This window comes from Chamaea fasciata, unplaced genomic scaffold (genome assembly GCF_029207755.1).
Source record: "Chamaea fasciata isolate MVZ Bird 193981 ecotype frontalis unplaced genomic scaffold, bChaFas1.0.hap1 SCAF_45, whole genome shotgun sequence".
In the NCBI taxonomy this organism is placed as follows: domain Eukaryota; kingdom Metazoa; phylum Chordata; class Aves; order Passeriformes; family Sylviidae; genus Chamaea; species Chamaea fasciata.
The window spans coordinates 824,178-848,310 of record NW_027094130.1 but is presented as its reverse complement, the minus strand read 5'-3'; the positions used below and the strand labels follow the sequence as shown (position 1 = coordinate 848,310).

At 43.0% G+C, this 24,133-nt stretch overlaps 1 pseudogene; it reads left to right on the top strand.

Annotated features, from left to right (window-relative positions):
• LOC136303959 (class I histocompatibility antigen, F10 alpha chain-like) overlaps window positions 1-21,834 on the top strand; it is an 82,265-nt pseudogene extending 60,431 nt beyond the window's left edge.
• Window positions 21,835-24,133: the final 2,299 nt, after the last annotated feature.

The window sequence follows — 24,133 nt, the reverse complement described above, 5'->3', positions numbered from 1 at the left end:
TGAGTGAAAAAGATAAGAATGCATTTTATGCTTTGCTAGCGAAACATGGTGCTAGACCTTCTCCAGACGGAGAAAGGTGGGCACAGAATAATTGGTTTAACTTTGAAAACATTGTAGATAGAATATATTCTTTGCAACATGATGCTAGATACAAACTGGGCAGAAATAAAACCATTCTTTGCTCAGTTTTGGGGGCCTGTCTTTCGGCAGCCATAGAAACCCGTTTTGAACGGGTGAGTGAAGAAAAAGCAGTCATAGAATCCCTGCAGAATTTGGTAGAAGCTTTGCAAAACCAATTAGAACAGGAAAGAAATCAGAATTATTTGCTGCAGATTTCCCTTGCAGAAGGGCGAAGTAAAAACTTAAAATCTGCAGATTCACCCATAGAAGGAAAAATAGAAGGAAAGGAGACATACAACATGAAACAAATATACCCTCAGAAAGAATTAGTACACATGCAAAATTGTGGGGAACACTGTTGCTCCAACTTGAGACCTCTCATCAAAACAGAATATAATTATATAAATGAAGAAGATGGTGATCCCCACATAACCACCAAAGAAATACCATACACAGCCACTGAATTAGCTAAATTAAAGACAGAATACTCCCGCCTCCCTAGTGAATCAGAGACAGAGTATGTCTTCAGAGTTTCCCTCACAGGGGGCGACCAAATTAAGTGAACAAGAAGCAAGTGGCTACTGGGGACATGGAGTTTTCTTAACAACAGGAAACACACATGCTCCATGCTCCCTGACACAGCGTGCAGCTCACTGGGCAGGGGGGTTAAACCCCCTTGAGAGGGGCGACCCTCTGGCAATAGTCGGCACCTCAGACCAACTCCTAGAAAACATACACAAAGCTGCATGCTTGCAAATGATACAGGAAAGAAAATTAATCTTTGGCTGTGAGTCGCCAATGCAACAGCCTGTCAAACCTGAGATTATGACCCCCTCATTCGAGGTTTGCCAGAGTCTCTTAAACCAGCAGCAATTCTTCTTCCAAAAACAATAGCATCTATCTCCTCGGTAGATAGACTTGACAGATTTCTCGGACACACAAGAGATCAAACTGGTTCCACTGACTCCACTGACTCCTCACCTTTTACAACTCCTAGCACACAATCTAACAGCAGTTATAAACTTTGGACATGGAGTGAGGTAGCAGAGGAGTTAATAAGTTACAGTAGAAAATATGGACCGGTGAAGTACTGTCTTGGTTTGGGAAGACAGGTATCTGCCAGGTAAAATTACAATCAGAGGCTCTTTGGAAAAGATTTGGGAAATAGGAATAGCAATTCTTCACTAGTATGTAATACAAAGCAAACAAACACAAAAAAAACCCCTCACCAAACAACTACAGAATAAATAACAAACGAAAACAGTATGTAGTGTTTTGAAAGCAAAACAAATGAGAGGCTCCAAGTCAGAGATACAATTTAATAGAAAAAAAGGAAAGAAAGTAAAATAAAATAGATGCAATAATACAAAAGACCACTGACAGAGTCAGAATACAACCTGAGCAGAGTGATGGAAGCAGTCCAGATGAGGTGGTCTTCCTGAAGCAGTGATCCTGTAGAAAGGTCTGGTAGCTCGGGTCCTCCGGGAATCCAGTGGGTAAGCGCCCCTCTGGTGTTCAGAGTCTCAGCTTATATCCAGGCTGGAATGCTTGGCTCCTCCCTCTGGGCGGAGCATCTCACAATGGGATGGTGAGTCATGTGATAAGGCCTGATGGGCCCATTAACAGGAGGTAGTCCAGGAGGGGGTTATCTGTGAGCTGTGTAGCAAAGGTGCTGATGGCCCATTAACAGAAGATAAGCCAGAGTGGAGGAGGCAGGGAGCACTGCCTCACCTGGTTTCAACAGTTCATGAAGATGGTGATAGAATATACTTCAACCCAGAACAAATTTTTAAAGCCCCAAAATCCCCTAAATTCACCCCAGAATTTCCACCCAAAATCCCAAAAATTTACTCCAAAATTCCCCCCAAAATTTGAGATTTTTAAAGCCCAAAAATCCCCTAAATTCACCCCAAAATTTCCCCCCAAAATCCCTAAAAATGACCCCAAAAATTCCACTGAAAACTGAGATTTTTTAAGCCTCAAAATCCCCCAAATTCACCCCAAAATTCCCACCTAAAGTCCCTCAAAAAACCCCAAAATTCCCACTAAAAATTGGGATTTTCAATTGAATTCATTTTACTGTAACCCTTTCAAAGATGAACGAAAAGCCTCTTGGTCCATTTGAAAACACAGGGATAACTGTGCTTTCTTGTAGAGTATCACAAATTTACAAAAGTTGCCAGAGGAAGTAAGAAAACAGTAACAAAACCCACGACAGATAAAACTTCACAAATCTCAATTCCAAGACACTGACAGAAATGGTTTATATCTAGCTCTGCTACTGAAGGCTCATTTGCAAAAATTGTGACCACAAAATGCATCACAAATTGGTTTTCTACCTCATTACTGCTGATTACTAGGTAATAGAATATTAATGGTACTTTTTCAACATCTACTTTTTCTCAAGGTGCATAAATCTCTGTAAAATTGCTTTATCTTACTTTCCAAACATTTGAAAGGCTGGTCTTCAGATGTTTGAACAGCAATCTTTCCACCACAGGGCAGCACACTTCCTTTTAATATAAGTAACACACTCATCAGATCATTTTCACCTCCTGATACAAAATCAGATGCACTCTCCAAAGAGGGAAATGATTCTCCAGCTTCTATACCTGAAGTATATTTACAAATTATTTACGAGTGTGACCAGATTGTACCATGTCCCTTCCTAAGAGCTTCTAAAACACACAGTGAATCCAAAGGAAGCAAAACAAGATTTCTAAAGCAGCTGAGTCAACTTTCATAGAAGCTATTTTTTTTATGCAGAAATACAAATACTTTTTAGAAACCAGCAAGGGTATTTATGTTACCAACACAGAGCACATGGTTTGATGTGACTTTTATGAATTTACAGCCTAAACTACTACTACCACTTGGGCATCTGGCTGAAATACTTCTCTCCACTAAACATTACTGTGTACAAAGAGATAAAAGTTAAACAGACTGTTTTCTTGAGGTTCTCAAGAAACCTTACTTCAAAAGGATAAGCAACTGAAGGTATTTTGTCAGCAGCAGCTCCCTCAGAAGTACCCATTTTCCTGAGCAGGGGATATTTGTCAAGAAAGCAAACTGCACAGCCAGAGCAGGGAGCAGTTCAGTCACACCATCAATAGCGTAAGGATGAGAGACCCAGTGCTTTGGTACCAAAGCCCATCAGCCCAGTGAGAATCTGCATGAAGCACAACTGTCAGTGCTGACCGGGACATGAACTGAACAGGGCTGCCTCTCACTGCTCTTTCCTTACCATAGTTATTATACCCGCAAGTGAAAGGTTTTACACGTTGTACAACCCACCCAAAAGAGGATCTCCTTGTAATGACGCCAAACATGAAAGACTGTTCTCACTATAGTACTACAGGGGAGGAGAAACACATCCCTAAAAGCTCTCTCTGACCTCCTTCTTTTGCAAGCTTATATTGGGATGGGGCAGGGACAATACCTAACCAAATGTCATGAAGGATCTTTTCAGACAAAAAGGCAAACTTTGTCAATACCAGATAGAGAAGTTCAGACAGACCTTTTGAGCAAGAAGGAGGAATTTAATGGTAAATACCACCACTACATCTACTTTCAGATGAGAGTATTCATTGAGAATTTAACAGAAAAATAGATTTCAAAGACAATAAACCATACTCCTTAGCTCTAGACAAACTCCCCACAGTACCAAGACATGGCTCAATTCAAGTGATTTTGAGCGAAAAGCTCCTTTGAATGAGGCACATAAAAAGCTTGACCTCAATTTTGCATTTCACAAGGCAGGTTATTTTTCAGAACATCAAATAACCAACCAAAATACGGGTCAGTTGTTTGACCAGACTATGCTTAGTGAATGAAATCCAACAGCTCAATTACAACTTAGCAAACTCAAGCCATTTAATTCCAAAATCCTAAATCATGCTGGACATCTATGAATTGCAAAACTGCACAAGGTCAGGACCTCTCTTCTGATCCTTGGCCACTTGGAAGAAGGGAATTGCCGAGAACACCTACTAAACAGTACAAAATTGGAGCACTGTTTTCTTTTGCAAGCACACCATTCTCTCTCTTGTCTCACTGATGGCAAGGAGCTTATTTCAATCAACATGTTTTCTGAAACACTTAAAAGATGAAGAAAAAAACTTATTGCTCATGCTCTGAAGATACTATCATTCATTACTGCCTCAAGACAGCCTGAACTCCAATACAGTCATTAACAAAGTGGCCAACTTGCATGGAGAGTCAATTTTACAAGAGTGGAAGGACTGAAACCAGAGAAATGACTTGAAGTGCTGCCTAATCTGCCCCTAGAGCTAGAGAAAAGCAGACAGTATTTGAGCCTGAATGCTCTCACTGTGTCATTCGTGGCTTCAGGCAGTCCACACAAATTTGAGATTTGAATTTGGGAGTCAGCAAACAGGATTCAAGGCTTTGTAGCTACAGGTGGTCTCAGAGCTCTGAGATTTGACTTTCTTTGAAAGATATTCAAGAACTAAAAAGACGCAACAAAACTCAACTTACGACAACTTTCAAGGTTTTCCTTTACCCTACATTTGCCTGGTCATTAGACCTGTAAGAGGATTTAAATTTATTTCCGCTCTCTTAGAACTATAAATGCTTACACCAGCCAGGTTATTGTCCAATCCCTATTCATAGCATTCTGAATGATAGTGATGACTTTCTTTTTACATTTACCATAATACTTCAATGGACAGAAGTAGTGGTGATGCATAATTTTGGCTTTGTCAATTCAGCCGAGAGTGTCTTACGGATTTCATTAAAATTCTACTACAAAAGCTCTAAGCTTTTGACGTATTTGCAATGCAGAAATATCACCTTTTATTCATTTAATTGTGTAACCACCTCAACCCAAAAGTATCTTTACCCACAATCTGCTTGGTCATTCCATCACAACTATTAAGGACAACGGAGGAACCTGTTCCCATAAAGCACAAAGATTAACAAATGTTCGGTTGGGGATTTTTTTTGGCCCGACACACAAAAAAGTGCACATTTTCAACACATCTTTTGGGCAGAATGTGGTTGGTCATGGAGAATAACAGGAGGCCCATCCCTGATCAAACATGATAGCAAGAATTGTATTCAGACTAAAAACATTATTCTGCCATTGGAAAGAGGATTATTGGAAACAATACTGAGAGTCACTGCAATGAAAGACAAACAGGGATTGAAGGGGAAAAGTGTAGGTTACCATAACTGAGCAACTCTTCCTCATCACTAGTTTTTACGTTGAGTTGCTTATTTTACAGCACAAAGACTAATAAAGAAACTTAAAAATATCCTAAGTTGATGACTGATACGTAACAGTGATTCCATAATCCATTCAACCAAGATTTCAAAGATGGAAAAATAGTACGTAACTGTCAAGTGGAACAACCTTTTAACAGAACTGACAGGAGCTACTTTGCCCTCCTATCTTGTATCATTTCAGAGTTAGAGAAACCAGAAAAAGCAATAAGGAAAGCAAAACACAAGTTGTCAGAGTAGCTGCCCATCAAATTCGAATCAATTGAGTGATTATAAATTATGAAACAATAGGTCTGTAATTGCTCATAGGGGTCTTTTGCTCTTGACTGTGGCTCAATCAAGATCAGCCGAACACTTACTAATGCTCTGCTTCTTCAGCTCTAACTCTGCAACCACCTCTGCTCATTAATCCTTAAACCAGATACACTGCCAAAGAAAAGTCTGACTGATCACAAGTTTAAGTCATTAGTACCAGCTGTATAAATAGCTTGTGTATATGCTTTTAATGATCAGAAGAAAATATCGCTCAGCTTCAAAGATATAGCACACAATGATCTGCATTTCTGGATTCTCTCTACAAACAAATTATTTGTTTGGTGCTCTAAGCAATTAGTTCTTCTTCCTGGAAATGCTATTCCACATGGGGGAATTCTTTGTCCTAATATTTTCACCCCTTTGATGGGAGGCTTCTATTCATAGGTTTTTGGGTTTTTTTTTTTGTAAACGTACATGGAGTTTGCTTGTTTGGATAGGTTTTGTTATCTTTGTGTACTTAAGAGCAATTTTAAAACATTCCCATCCAAAGAAGTGTCATACAACAAAATAGGATTTGAAAGGTTACAAGATCCTCTGTTCTGACTATTACTTTCTGAAACTATTCCAGCAGTGCTTTCACTGGAATATTTCCTTAGTACTGGTAGTGTTCTTGTGGCTATTGAAACAAAGCACCCAGGATACAATGCCTTCCCATCATTCATGATGTTCAGTCATGCTCTAAACATTCCTGCCCATTCACAAGGCTCTCACGAGCCACAGGGACATTTCCCACTGCTCCTTACTTACCCCTGATGCCTTCATGTCTTCTAAACGCTCCCAACATTTAATGCTTTTTACAGCACTTCTGTCAACATCCAAGTTCCATATTTGTATTTAAAGTCATTTTCACCTTCCTTAATATGGAGTTTTCCAACTGACACGTCTGTAAGTGCGCACTCTCCTGTTTAACTACTGGTCACCACAAATACTTAAAGGAATTCAGGCATGCTTTCTTCAGCAATCCCTTGAAAATAAGAACCCTGGATTATCAGACAAAGGCTACAAAATGGCACTGATGATCTGGCTCAGCACTGTGCCCTGAAGGCTGTTGCAGGCAGAGTAGTTCAGCAGCAAGATCATCGCCCCTTTCTACATTATCTGGAAATATTTCTTTGGCTCAACAGGGAGACAAGCTACACCAAAAATCCACACCTTATTGCCTATTTTCATTGTTTGTCTAACGGTTCTTTTGGTGGCTCTTCCCCAGCATAACACCTAAATTCCACAAACACGGGAATTCTATTTCAAACTGCACCCACTTCTCCTCATACCACATTGCTCCATATTCTGTAAAGCAAATGAAGTTCTGATGTATTTGAAACAAGACCACTGCCTGCAGGAGCTGTACTAGGGTACTACTGGTGCCTAAGAGAATCCAAAACTCCCTCAGAATAATGTCACTGCCCAAAAATACCTGGATTCCACTCAAATCTTCCCTAACACGTTACCAAGCCCTACAAGATCAGATGCTACTTAGATGTGAACGTTCCAGGGTGTTGCTCATTGCTCAAATTGTGACTGAACTTCAATCACAATTGAATCTGAGTGTTTTCAAGCCTCAATTTCCTCACTCGTATTTCCATAGAGAAATTTCATTTCTGCTGGAATCTACTACATTTTTTCCAAAGGCAGATAGAATACTGGTTCCAACCATCTTGGAGCTGCAGTAAAGAAAAACACTGGAAATACTTTAAGCAACTGCAGATGGCCTTCAGGACTTGTGGACAAATGCTCCTGGATCATTCAAGGAAGTACATTAATTCAAGACCTCTGGAATAAGGTACCAGTTAAAATGTCTGCCATCTCTCCTTGCACTCACCAGGTGTATGTTTGGTGGCTGCTTGCTTGACTTCAGCACAAGGAAGAGTTGGCATTTTTAATTTACAAGCTGCAGGTAAACTTTGAAGATGTTACTGGCTGTTGGCAATATTGGCTGTTCAATCTGCTCTCTTCATGCCTGCTTCTTTCTTCTCCACCTTGCCCCACACAGGGGAAAAAAACCAAAAAAACCTACCTAGGTGCTCTTCAGAGAGGAGAGACTAAATCACAAACACTTCAGGGCAGGAAGCTTGAACAGCTGAAGCTCTTATTTGCAAGTTCTGTAAATGCCATTTCATACAACTCGATAAATTCGCCACCCCACCTTTTCCACAGGCAAACGCTGCATCCATCCCTCCACCCCTGAAGCCCACCAGGGGCACTCCGGTATCTCTGCCACCATCTTGAGGAGCAACAGACTCTGAAACATAAGTTTTAAGGAAACTGACAATTATACACACAGCATACGCTGTTTGCCTCTGCAAGTCACAGCCAACATTTCTATTCTTTCCTCCAACAATAAATTTAAAGTGTGTACTACGTTTATATAAGAAGAATATATAACCCAAGAGTGCCGGCTGCAGCCCCACAAAGCCACCAAAAGTTTATTTTGTCTCGCAAAAGAAGGCAAGCACCTTTCAGAGGCATCACCATTTCCTTCTCTCCTGGATACAGATCCCTTCAGGCAGATTTGGCACACACGCTTGCAGTAAGAGGACAAGATGGAGCAATTCTGTCAGTGCAGCAGATTAAAAAAACCTGCCACCAAGAGGCTTTATTCCAAAGGCAATTCTCCTCTGATTCACAAAAGGTCTGCCTACCATACAGCCAAGCAGAGGCTCCCAGATGGTGCTGGCAAAGCAATCTCCCCTTTCCCCCAACAGCACAGCAGCATGTTGATGTCTAGTAAAAAATATTTCCCGCCCTGATCCCTTTGCTGTCAGTCCTGTAACATGCACTGCCCTGATTAAATAAATAAAAGCCTATCAACCACCAGCAGTTTCAAGACTTACATGAAGCCCTCCTACTCTTAGGGGAAAAACCCCATGAAGTCAGCATTTAAAACCAAGAGAAAGTGCTTGGAATTATCTCTCTTTCTTAATGACAGTCCCACTATTCCCTAAAGTTTGGGGAAGTTCTTTAAAGCAGCAACATTTTTGGCCAGGTGATCAATAGTTTGCTCCAGTACGAGACAGGACTAATACTGGACAGGGACCTCTAAAGTCACCAGAAACCAGCAGATTGCAGTTGGCTTCTCTCACAGACACACCTCTAAGCGATCTTGGCTCCCAGTTCCAGCCTCCTCCACCCTGGCATCCACACATGAACAAATGGACTAAGCAGCATTGCTCAAATCCTGCTGCACTTGCTTAACCTCCATAAGATTTCCCAAGAGAGCTTTACTTTGTGTCACTTCTGCTCTCCTCCAATCCTGCAGCTCTTCTGCAAGTTTCTGCTCAAGACCTGGCACAGACTACTCAAGAAATCAGCACACAGGAACTCAGAAATATTTCAACAATTAAGCTTTCTTCTAGAGTAGAACCAACCATATAAATCATACAATTAGAATATTTCACTGACTTTAATTTTAAACTTTAAAAAAAATCCACACTAACAAAAGGACCTTAATACATTGATAAAGTATTTACCAGGTCAATGAATAAAAAGGTTGAAGTTTCTCTCAAAGGAAAAAAAAAAAAAACCAAGAATAAAAAGAAAGCAAAACAACCAAACAAGTCTAGGTGGGAGATAACAGGCACAGCACCCTGTGTCACATTTTCTGTCTTGAAGAAAAAATAATGGGGACGTTTGGGCAAGTATTTATCAGAACAAAGCCTACAGTGGCCCCTGAGGATAAAGTCAAATTTTTCCAATGCCAGCTAGTCAGTAGCTCATTGTGACTGTTAAAAAACTGAACTCAAGGACACTGGCAAAAGCAAGATTGGAGAACTGTAGATATACTATCAAATTTCTACCATGTGAAACCTATTTTGATGGCCACAACCAGCAAGACACATTCCCTAATGCACACATTTGTCATACTCAGGTTTGTTACACTGGGTGAATTAAAGTGACCCTGCAGAAAAACTGGTTTGCAAAGACAGCAGACAAGAAAAACTTAGAGGCCACAAAGAGTAGAAGAGGAAAAACTGAACCACCACTTGCTAATGATAGTTCAGTTCATGCACTTGTGTATGCAGACCCAGCCAAGCCACCAGAAGGTGAATGAAAAATCTGAACGCACAATTGAGCAAACCTTCAAAAAATATCTATCACTTAAGAGACCAATTTCATGTGCACATGATGCTGAAAATTTAGAAGAATCAAAATAATTGAATACTGAAGCAGGAGGATAAGAGTCCATACCATTGACACAAGATCATTTTTTCCTCTTAAAACAATGGGAGAAATGTCTTGTATTAAAACAATTGTTTTCTTTAGGACTTCTAACTTGCACTAAATATTAACCTTCCTAAAACTGCAATGGCAAACCCAAATTAAAAAAAAAACTTGGGACAAGAAAAAACAGTGATATATATGAACACAGTTCAACAGATCTCCATAGACACTCTTACGTTTCAGAATTGAGTTCATCTTGACTATCCACACACATTAATCTGAAATCCCAGCTTTAGTCTTTCATACAAGTTCTACTTCTCAGTATTTTTAATGAGGAACTAAGATCTTGATAAAGCCATTTATTTCATTGTATCCGAAAGTCCTTTGCCTGCTGTACATTTTCTCTGCAGCTGTAGGCATGCATGAGGATGCCTAGCATGTGCATCTGCGTATTTCTATTTACACTAGGAGTGCTTAAATATTCATCTGCAGTTATGTATTTATGTACACAGCTAAAACCACACAGCTATGTTAGATCTGATGTATTTTAATGGGGGTCAAACCTTCAATCCATGCTGGGATTTTCTGCTATTTAAGAGAAACAGGCTGTGGAGCATTTGACCTTTTTCTCCAAGAGCAAGATAAAATGTCCCAGATGTGCCAAATTCTCAAATGCATTGTTTGTATCTCTTGTAAGAACAAGTCTCCAGGCACCTGAGCAAAGATAACCCACCTTACATGGATACCTCACAGACTGGCAGCAAAGTGCTGTCATCTTACCAACCAATATTAAAAGCAGGCTACTGCATGAGGCTGCCAGAGAGGCTTAGGCAGTGCTGTTACATCTCACATTTCACACTTGGTTTGCTACAAGAAGCAGCAAAAAACAGTTTCTTTGGCTCACCAATATCAATAGGAAAAGAGCAAGTGCTTTCCATAAAGAAGGATTCTCACCTGACACCAGGAGCCCCCTGGAATCTTGGATACAATCAAGCTCTATGAAATACACTGCTGATACACCTTGCAGATAAGACAGAATTTTACACCAATCTCAGTTTCCCATCTTAATATTTTCTCTTTGCTGTGACAGGTAATTATGCAGAGCAGGACAGCCCTCTGAATCGCAGTCTTGGAAAACAAACATCGCTTTAATTAGCATAACCAGTACAACAAAACATTTTCTAAACTTGCACTCAAGACAAAAGATGCCCTTCACAAAGACAGCAGCTTGAGGGCATTGAGAGGATTTTTTGGACTTGGGGGACAGGGACAGAGCAACATTACTTGTCTGTTTTCAGTTTTGCGCAGCTCCTCATCTGGTTCACCACCTATCTTATCTAAACAGTTCTTATCTGACCTTTTTTGCCTTCTCTTGAGACAGACAGCAGGACTCCGTTACTGCTAAAGGAAAAAGAGCTGCCTGGTATCTCTAAAAACACAGATTCTCAGAAAGAAAAGAACAGTCGAATGCATCAAACAAGAACACTTTATTCCTTCAATAATGCTTACGTATTTTCACTTTTTCAAAGTCTCCAAATAAAGTTTAGAAATCAAACACGTCAATGCTACATTCAAATATTTCTCTCTTCTAACCTAAGCCAGAAAAAAAAAAAAACCAAATCAGGAAAAGAAATCCTTATTTTTACTACAAAAAGTCTCGGTTTTCCACATGAGAAGCCACATCCTCAACAAACCGATGCCAGAAGAGTCAACATTATTGAAGAGGGTTACAGTGAGCTGTCAAATTACCTTCCGTCCTCTGAGGATGTGCACTACACTGCCAGCATGTTTCCAGCTCTCACATTCAGAGTAGGAGAGCCAGGACTAAAACATCTGCTGGGCCTAACGAGGTCCCTGTCACATCTCTGTGATAACACGTTGCTCATGTCTATCATGTAACACAGACAGAACATATTCTCCTGGTTTTAGTCCCTTAGATTCCTCGGTCTAAGCAAGAAATTGGCAGCCTGCCAGGCTTCCTATGGACCATTCTGGGGTGGGACCACCAGGTAAATCTCCCCAAGCCAGGGCATGATATCCTAAAGAGAGACACTGCCCTCCTTCCCCACGGATAAATGGGATGATGAGCAGTGCAGCAGGAGCAGGAAGCTCTGCTAAGTTTCCACCACTGCCATGCATTTTCTCTTCACTAAACATCGATTTACTTGCAGGAAGAAAGGCTCCCCTAATAGAACCTGTTCTTTTTATTGCAACCAAGAGGGAAATGGGCAAAAAATAGCTGGAAACTATCCCAGTTTCAAGCTATTATTAACTAGCAGGCATACACTGACAGTAGGAGAGATGAGGTGGCAAGAGGACTTTCAATAGCCAAAGAGCCCTTTCATCATCTGACCAGCTTCATCTATTGTATTCAAGTAAGTGTTAAAATACAGAGAAATCACACATATCTAGTGCCTTTACAACGAGTATCCAGTTGCAGATTTCTTTCTGCATGTGACTAAATTTAATGCATCCTTGCCGTGTACAAAAAAAAAAGCCTTGTGAAATGAGAGGTGCTAACATTTTCTAACAGATGGGATGACATTACAGAACAGGATCCTTTTTGTTACTCATGAAAACAACACGCTCTTGGTGCAATTGATTTCACACATAAACGGCAACAGTTTCAAAGCCCAACATTGCTATTTTGGGCCAGTTAGTAGAAACCCATTTCTAAAGCTGATAGCAACTCTGACAATTAATTACAAGCTCAAGATCAAGCATGTCAAATCCTTGTGAAATCCCTAGACATCAATCAGAGTGACTCCTGAGGGCCTCCATAGAGTTCAGAGCAAGTATTCTCTCTGTTTGCAGATCATCTTTCAGTGCCTCTGAGCTGCACAGATTATCAGCATGAAGATTTTATGGAATAAGATCCAGGAGGTGTACAATAGAGCCAGGAGGTGTACAATTTCCTGAGTTTAGGTACAACAGACTTGCCACAGGTAAATAACTGCTCACTTGGGCACTTATACATGTTACAGCCAGGTGAGGGGTGGGGAAACACTCACAAAGGAGACTAAAACACACTGCAGGGCAAACTGCAATTCCACCAATCCACACCTGCAAAACTCATTTACCACAACCGTGCTCAGCATTCCACAGAGACTCCGAATGAATTTATGCAGCACCAGTACAAGTTGAAAATACATTAAAAACATTTTAAAAAAATAACTATAATGTCATGATGTTCCTCATGCTGATCTGAGTCAGGGTAAGAGCTGAAGGGAATTTCCTTGTGAGCTGACAGGCCCACAGAAATAACCCAGCCATGACTGTCCCCAAGGACAACAAATGGGGCAGACCCCACTCTTCCAACAGGCTGAGCTAATCAACAGATCTGCACATCTACTGCAGAATCTGCATAAGAAATCGATTGAAACCATTTGTTGGTATGGATTCATTCTGCCAAAAAATTAACTGTGACGGGTTGGCACGGTAATGACTTGAACTTTTCCACAATACCATGAAGTACTGATGCTTCTGGAAAAACAAAGTAGATTCTGATGTACCATTTAGCCTTCCTAGAAAGAAACCACGCCAACAAGATGAGGTAATCTTGAAATTGCCATCTCCAAGCTTCCTAAAACTGGAGAGAAGGTTTGAAATCTATTCGGACTCTGATTAAACTCAGCAAGCAACACGGTAAAAAATGTATTGAATAGAGCTTTTAAATAAACAAATTGCAACAGTATTTACTTATTTTCTTCTATTTCTCCTCCCTGGAATCAAGCACTCAGGCAAACTTCTTACTTCTACAACAGCATGTTGACTTTTTGACACTATGATCATTAAAGTCAACGTGGAAAATACATGCCCAAATAGAAAATCTAGATGCTGAAAGGAATATCAACCAAGTCAAATCCAACTTTTAAAAATAAAATCCTCAAGAAGTGAGTCACTCACCCCCAAAACTGTACCACTTATAGCTACTTTATAACAGAAATACAGGAAATATGAGAGGCCTTTTTCCCACTTTGGAGGTTTATGTACAAAGCTGAAGTCCAGCACACGTTTGTTTGTTAATGGTTGAGACCTCAAGCAGAAAAAAACCCCACAAATAATCCCCAGCCAACAGTATAAATCAACCTAAAGAAAGCTCATCATTTACTGAGTATCATGGCCATAAAGCTGCCCAACAAAGAGAGGGCAAGACAAACTCCATACTCGTATAGCAATCTAAACTGAAAAGCATCAAAATATACCACGTGGAATCACTAGTGCGACAACCAAGACAAAAAAAAATCTCTGCTATCAATCTTCAGCAGCCAGCTCCCACTTTTTTACCCTGTTTTAGAAACCATTTCTTCTTACAGAGTCACTGCCAGGCCCTCACTTTGAGTCTACTGTGTTTGACAGATCAGCTACAACATTTTTCTTCTGTAAAACAACAGAACTTAGACCAGATTTTACTCAGCCAGACTCTGCAAGCCCAGGTGTCGTTGCTTTACACTCACTGTGTCAGGTTCTCCTACCACCAAGCCCGAAGGTGCCACAGTGAAGGAGCTCTGGAACTTGCTGCTCTGATGAAGGCACTTGGTCCAACTGCAGTTTCCACTCTGTCTAACTGAAACCTTGACTGATGCCAGCTGCGCCTCATTTGTTCCATCACCAGGTTTTCCTGAAGAGCAGCACTCACCCTCCAAATTTTAGCCCTGTAGGGGACAAAATTAAATTATATAAAAATATACAATGAACATCTATATTATTTATAAACTGAAGCATTTATGATTTATTTAATGAAACTGTAAAGTTTAGCCCTCTAGGGGCTAAAATTAAGGGGACAACAAGTATAAAGACAAGAGAAGCACGGTCTGTCCAAGAAGTAAAAATCACTCAAGGCCCATCAGGAGTTTGAAAGTTTCCCTCAAATAGTAAAGATCACACAAGCAAAACAGAAGTCTCCAAAGTATCTAACAGAATCATTTTTGTAGAGATTACATCAGTAGATCCACCATTTAATTAATTCATTAACAGGTGCTAAAACCCCTCCTTTATCTGTCCAAAGACCAATCGTGCACAGAAAAGAGGAACATATGGAAATGAAATAGAGTCTTGCAACATGCAGGCATGTGGGAGACAGACCTTTTGGGGATCCCGAAGGTGGCAGCACAATTACTAAATTACCTAAGCAAGAGTCAGCCGCCAAAAACTCCTGGGGAAGCACCACGGCCCAGAGCTGCCCCTGCCAGTGTCACATGGGACAGCTGCAGCTTGTTTGGAGGAATACCTAAAGGTGATCCACCCAGAAGGAAAGGGATCCTGCTTTAAGAGAAGTCTCTAGTTCTTAAAGGATTGCTGAAAGTAAGAGTACATTTATTTGTATGTTTTACGCTTAATACTTGCTTGAATACCCCTCCAAAAATGTTGTTAATCTGATAACTAAGAACGTGCCATTAAAAAAAATGGCATGTTTTTGTCTCTTTCTTTCAAAAGTCAAATATTCCTTGTTGTTTAATGGAAAAGCTGGCTCCTCTCCAAACACATCCTGTGAGGCCTTTTCCAGTGAAGCAGTGTGCATAATGATAAATGAAAAAGGGAAAGGTTCTTGCAAGTATTTTTATCTGTAGTATGCAGGGGTTGATCTGTTACACCCAAAAATTATTTTCAACTTAAACAATTCACCTTTGCCAAATCCCTAACTCACTCTAAAACTCTAATGGGTACACACAACATTTCTTGTGAATAAGTTTGCAACAAATCCTACAAGTTCACCCTCAGGAAAGGTGGCAAACACCCCAAGGGAGTATACAACACACAATATACACTCCTTGGAAGTGGAGGGAGTGAGTTTTGTCCTTCTTCCTCCTACTTTTTTTGCCAAGAGTGAGGGAGTCCCAAGGAACCATTTCAACACTTCAAGGAATGTCTCACATGCCAGGAAAGGCTCTGACACACTGACTGAAAACACTGGGAGGAGGGAGGACACACAACACATCAGCCAACGCAGATTTTCGGCTGCCTTGGACATTATTCCTTCACAACAGCCACAATCTTTTTCCACAGACCTTCTCCCCAGGTAAAAACCCAGGCGTGATGGTGAAGGGGCTAATTCTTTACCCTGTTTAGAATCAGTCAGAGAACTTCACTGTGTTTGTGACTCGTGCTCTCTTCACTTGAAACAGCTCCCACAAGACCTTGAAGGACAACTTGCTTCAACTGCCAGGAGGTCAAACTTGATAAAATCTTCAATATTGTCCTTTCCGGTGTATTTCCTTATCCTCCTACCCTTATGAGATCTGCCTCTACTGCAGGACCAGCTATCTGCTCTAACAACATGGTTCTTGTATGAAAAATACAAGCCAAAATAGAAAATCTAGATGCTGAAAGGAATATCAACCAAGTCAAATCCAACTTTTAAAAACAGAATCCTCAAGAAATGATTCACCCACCCCAAAACAAATGCAGCAGGAGAGGCAACTTATTCATCTCACAGAGATCATTCTCCTATCTCTCCATGCTCTGCTCCAAAGTGTGTTCAAATCAAAGGATCTCATTTTTTTCCTCTTCCCCTCAATTGTATTTAATTAGGCTTTTTTTTTTTTTCCCTTTGAAGTCAAGGGAAAGAGGCCTATTTATTTCAAGGAATATTTAGCCTGGCCTTTTCCTTCCAGTGGTCTACCTCACTGCATCTTCAACCCCATTGTTCCATAGGGACAGGGAGGTATCCAAATAAAGATTAATAAAAAGGCAATTCCTGTGGTGTTATCAATTGAAGAAACAGGATCACTTTTCCCAGTGTCAATGAACTTCAATACACTAATAAAATTAACAAATATCAAAGTGGTTTGGGTCTGAAATAGAAACATTTCCACTAAATCTGAGTAGCTTTTCCAAATACTGGGCAAATAGTTTGATACCCTTTGAAATACTAAAATGTCTCCAGTGCTCCAAGATGAAGCTGAGCAAATGTCACTGAGTGAAATGAGAGTAGACATTGTTTGCACCTTCTAAGCATGCATTATATTTTCATCTTGGTGTTTAAAACAAGGCCACTGCAAGGAGAATTTCCACTGTCCCAGCTGTCAGTAACCAGTTTTGTGACTTACCTGCTGGGGAATTACTCACTTCCCATTGCAAATCTGAAATCACTGTTCATTTGGACAGATTGCTCCTGACTGCACCCTGATGATGTGTCCTCTGTCCAGCTCGTGGCACCGGCAAGATAAATGTGTAGAATGAGATAAGGGGCAAAACACTAACAAAATTTGCTTAGATCAAAGAGATGCACTCACACCCTGTCAGTACTACCTGACATCTTCCTGACAATATTATGAGGCAATTAATGTCTGTATGTCTTGGCTGATGGAGGTGAATAATGGTAAGTTCTAGGAGGCAACTGTCTAAAGCAGGGGAAGCTGATTAATTACCCAGCAATAATTCATTATTGAGACATTTAGGTCGACTTGTGCACCACAAAGTCAGAGGGAGCAGGAAACAATCAAACCGATGAATACTGTTCAGACTAAACTGTTGACAGCTACAGCCACAGAGGCACATTTACAGAGAAAATGACACCATCTCAGAGAAATCAGGTGCCTGGAAGCAAATCCTCAAACCAAGTGGGCACTCTCCATCCCACACAAGGGACGCATCAGCACGTGCAGCAGGAGCCCCTGTGCTGGCATTCTCACTGTTTCTCAGGTCTACCTGTTCCCTGCCTCAAACAGGGGCACAAATGAGGAGCCAGTCTGCAAAGCCTTGGGCTTTCATCTCACACTGCTACACTGAAGCAAATGGACAGGAAAATAGAAGAAGCCTGAATACACCTCTGCTGATAAAGATCTCTATGTTAATACCATTAACATTGACTACATCGAATTTAAAGCTGATATCTGCCTGCATATCACATACAAGTCTCTTTTCAGGTGTACAAAAAATGTGTCCATTTCACAGCATTTCTTCCTTTACTTCTCCGCCTGGATCATACAGAAAATACATTTCTTGGCCACCAGCAAATCATTACCCCTTATGGGGACTGTTCCCTAAAGAGTTTCAGTACCAGAACAATGGACTACTGCACAGCACCAAATTTCAATTGTGACTTAACTATTCCACAAAGGGGATTTACTGTAGTGACACCTCTCAGGAATACACAATTATTTGAAATTTCACTGACATTTTCCACTAACAAAACAGCACTTCTACTTTAGCAGTGATTCGAAGATGGAAACTTTCCATAAAGCCTTTTCTTTCCTCTGGGTGTCAGAGTTGTCCTCAAAGTCCTTCTGTGTTAAAAATTAATTGTCTGGTTTGGTCTAACACACCCAATGTATTCGTTAGGGAGTACACGCACAGTAATACCTCAGAAAGGTTACAACCCTCCTCCCCAAGATCTTGGATGGCAATTTTGGGTTACTCTGAACCTCTCTCCAGCTTTGGCTTCTGAACTTTTCCTTTAATCTACTTTTTCATTCACTTCGTGTGTACCGATACAGTAGTTTTTCTCTTTTTGTAACCTGGTGTCCAAATACCAGAACGACCGCTTGACCATTTCCAAAAGCAAACCATCGTCTGCAAAACTCTTCAGTCAGAATCTTATTATTAAAGCAACTTTTTCCAAACAGTTTCTGCCGCAGAGCCAAAGGGCCCTCTGCTCAGAATCCTTTTCCTTAAAAGCATGGGGATATGGATGATTTCTGTGCCCCGTAAAGGTCCAGCGCCATTCACCTCTGGATACCAACCTGTTCTTCCATCTGACTGGGGATGGAGTCGCGGAAGATGAGAGGATTTCTCTCCAGCAATGATATCCTGCCCCTTGGCAGATATCAGGCAGTTCAAATCAAATTTCAGGTTTAGCTCACAACACTCAGGATGCTGACAGATGATGGAAGCACTGTCACAGCAGCTCTAGCTTGACTTTCTGCCTACACTACTGTACATTTTAAACCACTTCTGAACAGGATCACTAGAAATGGGCAGCCATCCCTAAATCATCCCTGAAAACACAATGGCATCCAACAAGTGTTTGCTTGAGTTATCCCCCTAAGGGAAGGCAGTACTTAAACAGGCATAGAGAGGATAAAAGGAATAATTCTGTTCCTAAGAGCTGCCTCCTTCCCCTGTCTCCTCATTTCACATCAACATCTAAGAGGTCAACATTCAAGAGCTTTTCCTACAGTCTCTTCTTGAACCCCTCGGACTTGTTCTCATCTCAGGATATCCAGGTAACTCCATTTAGATTTCGTATATCCAGGTAACTCCATTTAGAGTTACTGGAGATTTGTCCATCACCTTTATTATCTTCCAAGCTATTAGGCAAACCAAGTGGGCTATCCTGTCTTATAAATTCCAGGTCTGCCTGACCAATACATGACAGACATTCACTCCAGGAAATACTGCCAAAAAGAAGACATTTCCCTGATCTTCTGGCTATAGTGGACACCACGTAAAGGTACTAGAGCAGAGCCATGAAAACCAGAGCATGGCAAACAATGCCTGGCCCAGAACTGTCTCTCTCACACAGAAAAAAAAGTCAGAACAATTAGGAGGAAGTCCAAGATTATTTAGATGATAACCATGCGTCCACCAAAACACTGCACTGGGGAAATGGATGGAGTCTAGAGAATTAGAGCAGCTGCCAACATGAGAGTTAAGTTTGTAAACACACTTTTCATTGCAACTCTCCACAAAAAACCTTGGGGCCTTTCACTACTCTCCCCAGAGGTTTTGGCCTTGTTATTAGTTTGCTTGGTGCCGGTTTGAGTGCCACTGAACCCACCTTCTAATTTATCCTCAGAATATTTAATTAGATCAATTTTGTGCTATATTATCATGCTTGGGTTTAACTTTTTGCCTTATTTAACATTATTAAGTAGAGAAAGGATAGGGCCTATAATTGTTGACTTCACATTAGGCACAATTTCTGCATTCTGTGAATGCTTCCTCATGAGTTTTTCTCTGCTTGCTTAATTTATCCACTCCAAAAGACTGACTTCATAAACTACAATTTCCATGGTGATTGTCATTGGAATATTTTCATATAATTAATGTATTTTAAACACACAGTCAAAGGTTATACATTAGAAATCATGTGTAACCTTCTGTATTGATATCAAGATTGAGTTCAAGAATATGATTGATAATTTAAATATTTTCCTTTCTCAAGTCATGGAGCATAATTAAATAATTATCAAAAAAAGATACACTGCCATATCATCCTATCGTCATGCCTATTCTATTATTCCTGTGGATTATTTGAGTAATCCATAATAATAAAGATCTAAAGAACAACAGTTAAGAGAAAAGATATAGGATAGTTCCTCCCAGTTTTGATACCATGAGACCTGTAAGGTTAACTCCGAAGGCCTCCAACGGGCGTTCAGAATAATTCATTCTGTGTGTGATATTCCTTATTTATAGCCAAAGCAGGGAATACGCTTCAGCTTCTAAACATTTACAATCTCTAATCCATTTTTTTCCAACATGAGTAATTTACGTATCCAAGTCCAAACTGAATGAAATCTACATTTTGATTTACTAAAATCTCATTTTTCTTCTAATTGCAATAGGCACGAGATTGTGCAGTAGTAAATCCCTCCAATTTCCACTAACTTCACTGAATACCACACCTTAACTTTATAGGGGATAAAGATATTGAAGGAATTCTATACTGTTTGACAGTTCTAAGATCACAGTTCTGCCTTTGCAAACTGTATTCCAACTGCTGTTTTCAACATCACCTCATGCTACACAAAAATCACAATGCAACCTGCACAATGCCGATCGGCTCTGCTCCGACGGGCGGGAATTCCTCTCCTTCCAGCCGGGATCCGGGGGATTCGTGGTGGCCGACGGCGCTGCCCAGGTCACCAAGAGGCGCTGGGAACATGATGAGATCCAGGCTGAGGAATTAACAAATCGCCTGGGACACACCTGCCTGGAATGTCTCCGGAAATGTGCCAGATATGGGCGGGAGGCACTGGAGTAAAGGTGGAGAGGGCACATTTCCCATGGGAATATGAGATTTGGAAATGCGGGATTTGCGAGGGCTAAATCTGGGAACATGGGAACTCCCATGGAAATTCCATCCATGGATCTCAGTCATCCCATTCCCATGGGACTTCCACGGATGGATCCTGCTGCTCTACCATGCTGATGGGAATTCTGTAGGTGGACCTCACTGCCATCCCATTGCCGTGGAATTCCATGGATGCATCTCACTGTTATCCCATTCCAGAACCCCCTGATGTCCATGTGTCCGGAAAAGTGGAACACAGAATCCCGATGTTGTCCTGCCACACGTACAGATGTTACCCCAGCTCCACGGGGATCAGCTGGATGAAGGGAGATGAAATTCGGGATCATTCCCAACAGTGACGGCGCCTTCCCCCCCCGGGCCAGGATCGAGGCGCTGCCGGAGGAGCGGGAGCAGCACCGGTGCCGGGTGGAGCATCCCGGAATGCCGGAGCCCGGCATCTTCTCCTGGGCTGAGGCGGGGAATGTGGAATGTGGTAACTGGGAGTTTGGGAATGTGGCGCAGTGGGATGGAGGTTCCCCTGCCCCTCCTCACCATCCCGTGCTTCCCAGAGCCGGAATCCAGCAGGAATCTCACCCTGGTGGTCGCTGTGTCCGTCATCGCTGCCATCGTGGTCATTCTCCTCATCGGATTCAGCGTCTGGAAGCTCCAATCCGGTTCTGCCCAAACCCATCCTGGGGGCTCACCCTGTTCTTCCCCCCCTCCCAAGACTCCTGGAAATCCCCCCATGACCCCACCAGTCCGCCCCCAAATCCTCCTGGGTCCCCCCTAAGCCCCTCACGGGGATTCCTGGGATTGTCCCCACGTCCCCTCCTCCAGGACTCTGGGGTTCCACCCTGACCTGTCTGTGCCCCCCTGGTTTCTTCCACAGCCCCCCCATGATAGTGGGGGCAGGGGCCGAGTGCTGGTGTGCCCCTGCCTGCAGCAGATCCAGGGGTGAGGGAGTTCAGGGGAGCCCTTAGTATTTTGGGTCCCCTGGGAATTGGGGTGACCCTCGGGGTCCCCCAGGATCTCCCTGAACACGCTGACGCTGCCCAGTGAGAAGGTTCGGACCCGGCGCGGGGTCCCAGCTCTGTCACCTGCCCTGCCCAGGTACCCCCCAGCCCCTCCCTGGGAACCTCCAATCTCCCCGTGACACCCCAACCTCCCCTGGAACCCCAAAAACATCCCTGGGACCCTCCAAAAACTCCCCAAGATTGCAAACGCCCCGTACGAACCCCCTAAACCCTCTCAGGACATCAGAATTCCCATGGGACCTCCCAACACGCCCCCAAGCCCCCTTGAGAAGGTTTATACTTGGCACGGGGTCCTCATCACCACCATCGGCATCACCCAGGTAGCCCCAGACCCCCCCGGGACCCCCAAACCCTCCCGGGACCCCCAAGCCCCCCATGGGGGCTCCACTACCGGAATCAACGGGAGTGGTGTCGCCCTGTCAAGGGGAGTTAAAGCGGCGCCTGACTGTCGGGGGTTCTTAAAGCCGTGATGGTGGGGAGACCCCCAAAACTCCACCCTGGGGGGCACTCTCCCATTTGCTGCACTCGAGGGAGCCCCAGACAATGACGGGTCCTGGGCTGAGCCCCCCACTCAGCCGGGGCTGTGGAGGGAACTGTGGGCGCTGGGACAGGGCTTGGGAGTCCTGGGGTTTACTGGGGGACCCCGACTGGGAACTCCCTTCCCGCTGTCCCACCTCCCCCTATCCCCCCTCTCACCCCTTTCCCATTGTTCCCCCAAACCTCCGCTGCCCCCAGCTCGGTTTGGGGGTGACCCACCCCTTTCCCACCGTGTCCCGGCCCGGCCCCGCTCACCCGAGAGCTCCCGGCCCGCGGCCGCACGGATGGAGGAGGAGGAGGAGGAGGAGGAGGGACAGAGGAGGAGGAAGAGGAGGGATGGAGGAGCTGGAGCCGGCAGAGGAGGCACTGCGTGACTTCACTGCTCTCTGGATCTGCAGCTCCTTCGCCCCGGGACCATCGCCCCCGTATCCTGCGGGTGACCGGGGAGGGGGAGCGCGCCCCAAATATCCTGGGCGGTTTTTTTGAAGTGGAGAGGGATGTTTGGAGCTCACAGAAAATATATTTATGGCTCCCGGGGCTTTTTTCTGTCGGGGCCGGGCAGCTTGATGTTTGGATCTGGCAGGGCTCCAGAGCTGAGGCGCAGATGCCCCTCAAGGGGACATGGGGGGTCCCCGGGAGGTGTTTTTGGGGGGTCCCGGTGGCGGTGCCAGCAGAGCCCCGGCGGGAGGCGGGTCCCCCCGCGGTGGGGTTGGGCTTCCTTAAGTTGGTGCGTGTCTCTTTGGTGCTGACCCTGCCCGCCAGCTAAACCCTGCGGGCCCCATAGAACCAAAGGTGCCCTGGGAGCCTGCAGGGCCTTGTGGAGCCAGGGGACCGCAGTGACACTGTGGATCTCCTCTCTGCACAACTGTTTTTCAAACTGCAATATCAGTAATTGCTGCCACGCCATAGGCTTAAATAATCCACTCTGTTCACTATTGTTTCAAAGGATGACTTTGATTTCTCCTTGACAATCTGCATCAATTCCTTCTCCCATGACATCAACGCTTTTCAAGGCCAAGCTCCAGTGAGCAGTTCTCAAACCTCCAGTGTCCTGGAGAAATCTGAGTTCCTATTCCTGTATTGATAACTCTCATTTGCTTCTGATTTGTCCTAATTAATTCTAATGCATGAAGGTCCAGCCCTGCAGCCTCTGGGGTGGCCCTGTCAGGGGCCATCACACCCAGAACAATTTCCCCAGAAGTCAAAGTCTCACTGTGCACGGTTGTATTCGCAAACTGGGCGCAGCTGTGCACATCCAGGGGTTTCCATTTCCCCACTGGGTCCATTGTTAAGGGTATGGAGAACATCTGTGGGATGGGTTCTCCATCAGGACAGGTTCCCATCTCCTCATTTTTTCACCTGCTCTTTCAACTGCCCCTTTGTCTGTTTGATGATCCTGCAGCTTGTGAATAGTCTGGTACATGAAAACACCAGCAGTCCAAATCACTGTATTTTCACAGTAACAGACAAAGCATTCCACACCACAGTATCAGCAAACCGCATAAAAATCGCCAATTTCATCCCTTCCTCCTTTATTCCTTGCAAGCAGTCTCACAAAGTTTAGCACTGACATTTGAGTCGTGGCCAATGCTTTTCTGTAGGGTATTTAGTGTCACATCCCTGAGCAGCCAAAGGTGGCAAATCAGTATTGTCAGCATTACTGCACATTATTATTATTGTTTCACATATAAAGATAGAGATATAGATAGAAACATAGATTTAGACATAGTGTAACACGAGGCTGGTGGGTTGGAGACAGACACAC